The sequence below is a fragment of the Myotis myotis genome, unplaced genomic scaffold (assembly GCF_014108235.1).
Source record: "Myotis myotis isolate mMyoMyo1 unplaced genomic scaffold, mMyoMyo1.p scaffold_m19_p_20, whole genome shotgun sequence".
Lineage (NCBI taxonomy): Eukaryota > Metazoa > Chordata > Mammalia > Chiroptera > Vespertilionidae > Myotis > Myotis myotis.
In genome coordinates, this window is record NW_023416325.1 from 8,306,333 (window position 1) to 8,315,667 (window position 9,335).

General features: G+C 49.8%; 1 long non-coding RNA gene across 1 annotated transcript; it reads left to right on the forward strand.

Moving 5' to 3' along the window:
• The first annotated feature begins 1,311 nt into the window (after window positions 1-1,311).
• Window positions 1,312-8,937, forward strand: LOC118678630. The gene is made up of 3 exons (XR_004974945.1): window positions 1,312-1,413; window positions 2,131-2,198; window positions 8,584-8,937. It is a non-coding gene; the product is annotated as an uncharacterized LOC118678630 (long non-coding RNA).
• Window positions 8,938-9,335: the final 398 nt, after the last annotated feature.

Sequence of the window (9,335 nt, forward strand, 5' to 3'; positions counted from 1 at the left end):
TGTTTTCCTTGTAGACAAATTACTCCACTTCTCTGGGATGATCACCCCTCCTAATCCTGTCTGCTAATTGCACTAATGTTGCCTTCTGCGCGAGTGGATTGGGATTAATGGGCCAGGGCTGGGCACCGGACCCTGCTTGGACGTCAAGGCTGCACCTGTTTGTGCTCGTGGAGCCCGGCTTCATCGGGTCACACTTCAAAGCCTCACCTCAGGTCTAAAGCTAAATTTAGCTTTCATCAAGTAATTGCTGAACACAAACTCATCCAACAATCATTACCCGCTCCAATTATTGATGACTAAGAAAGAATGCTCTAGTCTAGAAAGAAAGGGTGAACCCTCATTGAGATTTTAACAGCTAATCCTCTGTGCAGACAATTGTCTTCTTGAAATCCCTTGGTCTGGCCCTGCCAAGGCATGAGGGGTGAGTTAATTAAATGTTTGACCATCTATGGCAGGCGAATTTTTAAGTTGATCATTTTGTATGGCCCGAGAATGATGTTCTAAACATCCAAAGGGCCCTTGGCAGAACATAGGTTCCCCAGCCCTTGCCCACGGTAATATGCCCAAGGTGGTTCCGTGACTGTCCTGCCATGCTGTGGTGGCAGGACCTCCCAGAGGTACAAACACACGTTAGCCCGCAGCTTCTTGATTCCTCATCACAGTCTTCCTCAGAGCCGCAGAGAAAGTCATGTGTGGTGGCCTGTCGTTTGGCCAACTTGACTGTTTGTTCCATGGATACACCTTCGCGGTCCCAACCTCATGCCTACGTTCAAGCTCTCCTGCTGGCCGCCCCGAACGGCCCTCCTCTGTGTCCCGAGCATGAGGAGAGGCGTGTGCTCTGTGAGCCATGACACGCCCATTGGTCCGGCATCCCTTAGGATACGATCATTTCCCCTGCACCTAGACCTCCGATACCCTGGGAGAAACAAGATCCCCCCAAAGAAGCAGAATCCTCTCGCGTGGTCACCATTCCCCTGAGCGAGACCACCAAAGAACCGGGCTTTGACACTTTCCGTTGGGGACCTTTAGTGCCTCAGTTATCGCGTCTACCCAGTGAGGATAAAGATTGTACTGACTGACAGAGCTTCATGGGGATTAAATGAGTGATCCATGCACAGTGCTTAGTTAGCATAGAGCCTGGCACAAGTACACACACACACACACGCACACACACACACACACACACACGGATGCTCTGATTAGGGAACCCCTCTCAAGCAGGGTGGAGTCGGGACACATGGTCTGAGGTAGCTTTGCTGAGCAGCCGCCCAAGCCCTCGTCAGTTGCATGAGTCCTTCCAACCTCAGTTTTCCGACTCATGAAACGAGGAGCTGGCAGACCTTGGGTTCGTCCTGGCTCCGACATTACAGCGTTCTGTCACCAAGCTGCCTTGAGAAACCAGAAAGGAGGGGGGTAAGTTAGCATCTGGGAATTCAAGCTGCTGGCAAGGTGGGCACGGGAGGTGTCTCTGAAGCCAGTTCTAGGGCAGGTACTAGAGTGAGAAGACCACACATGATGTGAGCAATGGATCCGCATACTTACTTAGTGTCGGCTGTCTGCAAACATTGCCCACATGCATCAGCCCATGTAACCCACACCGGCTGGACGAGGGAGGCATTTTTCAGATGAGAGGCTGGTCTGGGAGAGGCTAAGTGATATTACTCATCAGCAGAAGAGGTAGCAGGGCTGGGACAGACCTGAGCGAGCCCCTGACACCTGCTTGTCCCTTGGGCCCATGTAGCTGCATGGCTTTTCTGGGGGGGTGGGGGGACCAGTATTCCAAGTGCTGGCTCAGGTCTGCTCTCATTCTTGGCTACTCCAGCTCACTGCCTCCTCTCTCCTCTGAGATTCTTCCCAGCCAACAAGTGCTTGGTGTATTTGTTACAGAGCAAACATGACTTCTGCCCTCTCAGGGCTTACATTATCCTATATAATAAAGAGCTAATATGCTATTAGACCGAACAGCAGAGCGACCGTCCAGACAACCTTCTGAACAAAGCCGGGGCTGTGAGGGCCGAGGCAGCCAGGGCTGTGAGGGCCGAGCCCCTCGCACAAATTTTGTGCATTGGGCCTCTAGTCTATATATATAAAAAGCTAATATGCAAATTGTCCACTCTGGAATTCCACCAGGAGAGCGGGAGTTCCATCCCTCACTATGACGTGTGCTGACCACCAGAGGGCAGCACGGACCATGGCAGGTGACCAGTGGTGGTGGCAGGGTGGGGGGAGCGGGGGAAGGAGGAGGCAGGGAGGTTGGAAGACCAGGCTTAAGGACCCTACCCTGTGTGAATTTCATGCATCAGGCCTCTAGTAATATGAGAAAATGAAGGAGGCAGCAATCATCATGACAGAACTTTGTCATTAGGAAAATCACCTAAGGGCACTGAGGGGGAAGGGCAAGTCAGGCATTGGGTGGGGGTAGCCACACTGGTTTAATCTAGAAAAACTTCCTGGAGGAGGAGGTGGTATGATTGATTGATGATATAAAAAGAGAGAAAAATGTAGTAGTTGAGGCTGGAGGAACTGAGACACCTAGGGTGTTTCCCTCCCACCCTGACCCTCCTCATCTCACCTCCCACGGGTCTAATAGTCCTGCTCAGGCCAACTGAGGCACAGCTCAGTGGCCAAGGCCAGAAAGAGATCCCAGGGCATTTGTTGTCTGTAATCCGAGGCCCAGAGTGACATGCTGCTCCTCCCCCACCCCATCGCGAATCTTGCTCAACCTCTTTTGCAAACGGGGCTGTCAGCAGCGAGGGAGGAGATGTGGGAAGCGCGCTTGCACACGGCCGGCCCCGGGAAGAAAGAGGCAGTGTTTGTGTGCGGCGCTCCCTCCCCAGGTGCCTGCGCAGCTCCCTGCGCTCCCATTCATGCCCTGAACCCGGGGGCTGGGCCCGGCTGCCAAGTGTCACTGCCACACACCAATGAGCTTCAGGAGGAGCGTGTTCCAGCAGGTGGCGGCTGGGGGCCAAATCCCTCCCGGTTACAATGCAATCCATGATGAAGACCAATTAATTTTTTAACAATGGGAGAAATAGCCAGAAGACTAACAAGCATTAATTATTTATTGAACTGCTGCCTATGCAAAAGCCCGGGGGAGATTTCCCTGTATGGGGACATTAATCGCTCCCACAATCTCAGCTCTTTGCTCTCCGCCTTTGCGTGGAGGTCATGCAATCGTCAGCAGGCAACGAAGACGATCCTTTAGAAAGCAAGGAGTGGCTTTTAACAGTTTCTTCCAGAGCTGCCAAAAAAACTGGTGAGAAATATAGGGGTGTCCACCTTTCTATCCTTCCATCTTTCCAGCCGCTGTATAGAAGGAGGAAGCTCTAGAACCCGACCTTCAACCCAGGCCTGCAGTTCTGACTCCCAAAGAGGCAAGCTGGGTTGAATGACTGCACGTTGCGGGAATCTGCCCCTACCTCCCGCAGTGGGCCCTGCACATGTGGGCTCAATACAGGGGAGGGGGGCTCTTTAAAAATTTTTCTTCTATTGATTTGAGGGAGAGGAAGGGAGAGGGAGAGAGATAGAAACATCGATGATGAGAGAATCATTGATTTGGCTGCCTCCTGCATGCCCCCTACTGGAGATCGAGCCTGCAACCTGACTGGGCTCTGACCGGGAATTAAACCGTGACCTTCTGGTTCATAGGTTGACGCTCAACTACTGAGCCACGCCAGCTGGGCCGGTGGGTTGGGGGGGCTCTTTTGACTAAAGACAAACCTTCTAGTCAGGGGCTGTCTTAGGAAGAATAACTTGTGAAGAATTAATTAACTAATTAATTAATATTTTAAGGTGCCTCTTAAGTGCTACCTATGCAATATTGTTACCAATGAGACTATCGGAAGTCTTACCCTAGTGCAGTGATGGCGAACCTTTTGATCTCGGCGTGTCAGCATTTTGAAAAACCCTAACTTAACTCTGGTGCCGTGTCACATATAGAAATTTTTTGATCTTTGCAACCACAGTAAAACAAAGACTTATATTTTTGATATTTATTTTATATCTTTAAATGCCATTTAACAAAGAAAAATCAACCAAAAAAGTGAGTTCGCGTGTCACCTCTGACACACGTGTCATAGGTTCGCCATCACTGCCCTAGGGTTTCTGACATATCCCTCGTTGTCAGCGGATATTGCCGCGATATACGGAGTCTGATCAGTGAGCTGGGTCTTTGGGCTCTGAGGGTTTACGGCTCAATGAGTGAGGATTTGTGGGGAGGCAGTGGCAGGAAGAAGTGGAGTGCTTGGCTTCTGTTCTCCGTCACTGACATCCCCCACCCTCCTTCAATACTGAGCTCCAAGTCCCTTTCTCTAAATCTCGCTCCACTCCATCCTGCTCTGTCCACACCCCTGGCGGGTCCTGCTCCAGGCCCGCCTTCAGGGCACCAGGCTCAGGCACATGATGGCTGGCCAGGCCCTTTAGAGGGATGCTCCGGAGGCAGGGCAGGGCTCGCATCGCTGGTCCCACCGTTTACAAGGATCCGACTCTCCCCTGAGGCAGAGGGGTTTCATGCAATAGGGCTGGGACACCCAAGACTTTTACACTCTTTCAAAAAAGCTGGTTATGAGCACAGATAATGTGCTAGAGCCCAACATTATAACAGGGTCAAGGCTTTCTCCACAGAAATGGACTCTGGAACCATATGATTACAATTGGGAGGAGTTATTATCCTATATAATAAAAGCATAGTATGCAAATTGTCCCCTCAACCGGGGAGTTCATCCAGGAGTTTGACCAGGGGGCGGGACTGGCTGGGGGAAGGGAGGGAGGCTCCAGCCAGCGCCTGGCAGCTGCTAGGGAACCTACCAGTGTGCGAATTTCATGCACTGGTCCTCTATTTTATGAAAGAACTCATCAGGTTGTATACATTAAATATGTCAGCCAATGTGCTATGACATCTTGTCACTGGGAGGCCCCACATGGTGGGGTCAGAGCAGTAGACCCTAGGAAATGACAATAACAGGAGTTCAATTCCCATATGGGGAGTAATTTGATTCAATTCTTGAACCCACCCACCCTGCCAATAACCCCTCTGACCACCAGGGGGCGAGATTGAGACTGGCCCAGCACAAGAGCTTCCCCTCCTAGAAAAAACCTTGCGAAGTGTGTATGCCCTTCTGTCCTGCCTGGAAGAGCCAACATCTGTCTCCAGAGGTCAAGGCCACCTTGAGGGCACAGGGTGCCTGGTTGCTCCACACAGGGAGGCAGGAGGGAGCTCTCTGGCTGGGCGAGTCCTGGCATCGCAGCGCCTGCTTGGAGGCCGTGACCCTGCCTGCCTGCAGTTTCTGCATTTAGCCCCACGGCCTCCCCCAGAGTCTCCAGGGAGCAGCTTGCCCACAGTTTCCCCAGCGTTTAGGCTGAAGGTGAGCAGTGAGAGAGAGAACCCATACGTGGAATAACTGAAACTACAGTGGACCCTTGAGCAACATGTGCTTGAACCGTGTGGATCCACTTCTACCCAGATTTCCTTTAGCCCTGGCCAGTGTTGCCAAGTGGTTAGAGCATTGGCCCGTGCACCGAAGGATCATGGGTTTGATTCCTGCTCTAGGGCACATACCTGGGTTTCCCGGGTCAGAGTGTGTGAGGGAGGCAACCAATCCATGTGTCTTTCTCACCTCTCTCTCTTTTCCCCCATTCCTTCTACTCTCTCGAAAAGATCAATGGAAAAAATATCCTCTGGTGAGGATTAACAACAACAACAACAACAAAAAAAAACAGATTTATTTTAATATAAACCTATACTGTTCTCCACCTGTGGTTGGGAGTCCGCTGATGCAGAGGCCAACTACTAGTATATGCACTGATCTACGCCATTTAGAGAGGGAACTTGAGCATCTGCTGATCTGAGGGGTCCTATAACCAACCCCTCATCGATACCAGGGTAGTTCAGCTTTGGGGGAGTCAAAAGTTCTATGCCGATTTTTGACAGCCTGGGGTGGGTGCCCCTAGCAGCTGCATTGGTCAAGGGTCAGCTGTATTGGGGGCTCTGTTCCCAGCTTGTGCCCCTGTGTAAGGCACTGAGCCAGAGCCTGCCCTCCTCTCAGGCAGCTGTGGCCACCTCCTTCCTGGGGCTGAGGGAGCAAGACATCTGAATCCATCTTCAGTCTGGAAGCTGGGGCCTGTCTCTGCTGGGAAAGAGCAGAGCAGCGCAGGTTCTCTCAAACCCATCTTCACACTCGGGCAAAATGGGTGAGTCAGAGGCGAACCCAGGTGCCCAGGTGCATGGAGAGTGAGAGCCAGTGCCCCTGGGAGAGAGGGCTGACTTCCCCGCCCTGCCCCGCCCCCGGGAGCTGAGTGCCACTCTTCCCACGGCAGTCCTCCTGGCTGTGACCAGCAGTGAAGCAGTTTCCCATGGCGGGGAAGCCCATGGCCTGCCCCCTCCTTTCCCTGCTCGGCTGGCGGGTAGCATCAGGAGAGGGAACCCGTGACAGGCTTGGACAGGTCCCTCTGGGAGGGGACAGGATGTGGCAGGGGAGTCCTTCCTTGGGCAGTGGCAGGATTTGGTTGCAGCATTGGTGACCGGCTGTGCGGAGAAGGCTGGGAAGTTGCCTGTCACCAGAGCTGCATTTGTTTTACTTCGAGGGTATGAGACCAGCACCCCAGCCAGTAGACGGCACACCTTCCCCATCTGATAGCCTGGAGCAGCCGCCAAAGACTGGGTGCAGGCTGGTCAGAAGGGAGGAACTTCCCTTTTGGTGGCAGAGGGGATGAGAGGAGACCAGGGTGCTCAGGGCTCTCAGTTTCCCTTCTCCCTCTCCCTGCCTAGCTGCCATCTCTGCCTTTGGTCCCAGGCACCTCCCACAAACCATCACCTCCCCTTCTCCATCACCAGCGAGCAGGTCCCCATTGGCCAGGTGTTCAGGGCTGGAAGTGACCCCAGGCTAGACCCTTGTTGGAAATAAAAAAGTGCCATGCAGCCAAAGGCTTCCAAACCCACAGCTAGGGGTGGGCCTGCCTGCTGGGGCTGTGCGAGGAGAGAGTCAAATTGCAGGATAAGTTAACTTCTCCGAATCCATGGTTTTCCAAGAGCCTAGGCCAGCATTCCTGCAAGATGAATAGCTCTTAGAGATTTACCTCACAGAATACAGAACAACATTGTATTGCATACTTCAAATTAGCTAAGAAGGTAAATCTTATGTTGTGTTCTTTCACAAAATAATAATAATAAAAGCATAATATGCTAATTAGACCGGATGTCCTTCCAGATGTCCTTCTGTCCTTCTAGACCAGGGGTGGGCAAACTTTTTGACTGGAGGGCCACAATGGGTTCTTAAACTGGACCGGAGGGCCGGAACAAAAGCATGGATGGAGTGTTTGTGTGAACTAATATAAATTCAAAGTAAACATCATTACATAAAAGGGTACGGTCTTTTTTTTCAATAGTTTTATTCATTTCAAACGGGCTGGATCTGGCCCGCAGGTCGCAGTTTGCCCACGGCTGTTCTAGACAAAGCCAGGGCTGCAAGGGAAGCCCGGGTCTCGGGTGCCAGAGGGAAGCTGGTGCCGGCAGTCGGGGGAAGGAAAACCTACTCTTGCATGAATTTCGTGCATTGGGCCTCTAGTAATAATAATACAGAGGGCAGGAGAAAAGTTTTGGACGTGATGGATGTGTTTAATGCATAGATCACGGTGGCGATGGTTTCATGGGTATATTCTTACCTCCAGACTCATCACGTTGTATACATTAAGTGTGTAAAGCTTTTTGTATGTCAACCATATCTCAATAAAGTGGTTTTTTTTTAAAAGAGTTTAAAAGTAAGGGATGGAAAAATATATGCCACGCACACCCTAATTATAAGAGTGTTGGAGTGGCTATATTAATAAAAGGTAGAGTTCAGGACAGGGAAAATTACCTCCCCCCTCCCTTCCAGTCTCTCTAAAAATCAATGGAAGAGATATCCTCAGGTGAGGATTAACAACAACAACAACAAAGTTAAGGGCTTCTGTGGAACCTCTTCCACCACCACTTACAAAATCCGGGAGAAAGAAGCCATTCTTGGGATAGCACAAAGGGCACCCCAGAAATGAAATTCCTTTGTTCCAGCATCACACAGAAGTGTACCTTATTCCAAAATAGGGAAGTAAAAATTGGAGCTATAAAAATAGAATTGTTATATTTATTTAAAGACAAGATTGCAGACAGAAAAATGATAATTTTCTGCAATTAGTCACAACCTGATATATGGTAATCTATTCATTAATAACATAAAAAATAAAGGGACTAGCATGTTAACAACATTATATCTACCTACGTGCTCCCTCCCATTTTGTCCCAATACATCCTCTCCTCCAAAGTAACCACTACCCTGAATTTTGTGATTATCAGTCCTTTAAATTTTAATATATTCTATTTTAAGAACTCTGTTTCTAAAAGCACACTTTTCAGTTTTTTATTTTAACTTAAAAGTTTTTGTAACTTTATAAAAATAGTCTACGCTGCGATAGTCTACCAGGACTTACTGTTTCATTCCCAGTTATGTTAAAGTCATGTATCTTGCTGCATGTGGCTGTGATTCATTTGTTTTGACTGCTCTATAATGTTCCGTTGTGTCATTGTGTGACTCTCAGTTTATTTATCCACAGTTCTGTCAGCAGCGTTTTGGGCTGTTTCCAAGTCTGTGCAATTGTGAGCAGCACTACTGTACATACCATTATTCATGTCTCTTGGCTTTACTGGGTTTTGTTCCAAGAAATGGATTTGCCGAGAGGTAGACGGTGTGAATGCTCAACTTTCAAAATAGCGCTGCACTCTGCTCCTAGACGGCTGAGCCACACACGTCTGCCATGGAACCCGTCTATGGAGTTGTTCATTTTCAGCGACCATGTTTCTCACTTGTAAAAGCATGATGCAGTTCTTTATCGGATTTGCTTTTACATTTCCAAACCATCTTCACGGTCTTTGTAGCTTTTATTTCTTCGCTTACCTTTCTAATCCGATTAAACATCCATGTATTATAATCTCATTCGAATTGTGTCATTGTCTCCGGGTACTGAGGTGCTAAGTCCATTTGCTGCATTTACTTAAGGTCCATGTACACTCGCTCACCCCACGGTTGTTTCTTCATGAGGTTTACAAACTTTGGTTTTGAGCTTATCTTCATCACAACATTCCCTCCTCTCCCCCTCCCCCCGCCCACCCCCCAGGAAACGTCTACTATGGCTTACGTGCCTCTATGAAGCAACTTTTCAATGGCTTCTACGGGAGCCACAGGAATTTCTAGGGTTCAGGACTTGTGTTATGTTATGTTGATGTCTTGGTTTGGAGTTCCCATGTGCACGTACAGCACACATCTAGACACCACGCCGTCCCATGACACAGGCCTGGAATTTGGCCT